This window comes from Lupinus angustifolius, chromosome LG12 (genome assembly GCF_001865875.1).
Source record: "Lupinus angustifolius cultivar Tanjil chromosome LG12, LupAngTanjil_v1.0, whole genome shotgun sequence".
Classification (NCBI taxonomy): domain Eukaryota; kingdom Viridiplantae; phylum Streptophyta; class Magnoliopsida; order Fabales; family Fabaceae; genus Lupinus; species Lupinus angustifolius.
In genome coordinates this window covers 10676227-10678220 of record NC_032020.1, presented here as the reverse complement: position 1 = coordinate 10678220, position 1994 = coordinate 10676227, and positions in this window count along the sequence as shown.

Sequence of the window (1994 nt, the reverse complement as noted above, 5' to 3'; positions counted from 1 at the left end):
GAGGATGAGGATAGGATGAGGAGGAGGATGAGAATAGGATCGGGATGAGGAAGTGTATCAAGATGAGGATCAGGATGAGGATGAGGATGAGGATCAGGATGAGGATCGAATGAGGATAGGATGAGCATAAGCATGAGCATGAGGACGAGGATGAGGATATGAGGAGGATGAGGATGAGGATGAGGATAGGATGAGTATAAGATGAGGATGAAGATGAGGATGAGGATGAAGATGAGGATAAGGATGCAGATGAGGACGAGGATGAGTATGAGGAGGAGGATAAGGATGAGGATGAGGACGAGAATGAGGATAGGAGGAGCAGGAGGATGAGGATAGGACGAGGATGAACATAGGATGAGGATAAGTATGAGGATGAGGAAGAGGATAAGGATAAGGATAGGATGTGGATGAGGATGAGGATAGGATGCGGATTGGATGAGGACGAGAATGAGGATAGAATTATGAGTAGAATGAGGATGAGGAAGAGGACGAGGATAGGATGAGGATGAGAATGTGGATGAGGATAAGGATAGAATGAGGAGGAGGATGAGGATGAGGATAGGATGAGGACGAGAATGAGGATGAGGAGGAGGTTGAGGTTCGGATGAGGACGAGAAAGAGGATGAGGATAGGATTAGGATGAGCATGAGGATAGGAAGAGGTTGAGAATGTGGACGAGGATAAGGAAAGGATGAGGAGGAGGATGAGGATGAGGAAGAGGAAGCGGATAGGATGAGGACGAGAATGAGGATGAGGATAGGATGAGGACGAGAATAAGGATGAGGTTATGATGAGGAGGAGGATGAGGTTAGGATGAGAACGAGAATGAGGATGAGGATAGGATGAGGACGAGGATAGGATGACGAGTAATGGAAGAGGAAGAGGATGAGGGTAGGATGAGGACAAGAATGAGGATGGGGATAAGAAGAGGATGAGGATATGATGAGGACGAGGATGAGGATAGGAAGAGGACAAGAATGAGGATGAGAATAGCATGATCATAGGATGAGGAAGAGTAAGAGGATGAGGATGAGGACGAGAATGAGGATGAGGATGGAGGATGAGGATAGGATGGGGACGAGGATAGGGTGAGGATGAGGATAGGATGAGGATGAGCATAGGATGAGGATGAAGATGAGGAAGAGGATGAGGATTAGGATGAGGATGAGGAGAAGGATGAGGATGAGAATGAGGATGAGGATGAGGATGAGGATAGGAAGAGGATGAAGATAGGATAAGGATAAGAATGAGGATGGGGATGAGGATGAGGATAAGGATTAGGATAGGATAGGATGAGGATGAGGATGAGGATAGGATGTGGATAAGATGAGGATAGGATGAGGATGAGGACGAGGATGGGGATAGGACGAGGACGAGTATGAGGATAGGAGGAGGAGGAGAAGGAGGATAGGATGAGGACGAGTATGAGGTGGAGGAAGAGGATGAGGATGAGGACGAGGATAGGATGCGGACGAGGATGAAGATAGATTGAGGACGAGAATGAGGATGACGATAGGATGAGGATGAGGATATGATGAGGATGAGGATGAGGATGAGGATGAGGATGAGAATGAGGATAGGGTGAGGATGAAGATGGGGATGAGGTTGAAGATGAGGATGAGGATGCAGATGAGGACGGGGATGATGATGAGGAGGAGGAAGAGGATGAGGATGTGGATGAGGATAGGAGGAGGACTAGGATGAGGATAGGAAGAGGATGAATATAGGATGAGGATAAGCATGAGGATGAGGTTGAGGATAAGGATTAGGATCGGATGAGGATGAGGATGAGGATGAGGACGAGAATGAGGATAGGATGATGAGTAGAATGAGGATGAGGAAGAGGATGAGGATAGGATGTGGATGAGAATGTGGATGAGGAGGAGGATGAGGATGATTAAGAGGACGAGGATAGGATGAGGATGAGAATGTGGATGAGGATAAGGATAGGATGAGGAGGAGGATGAGGATGAGGATGAGGATAGGATGAGGAT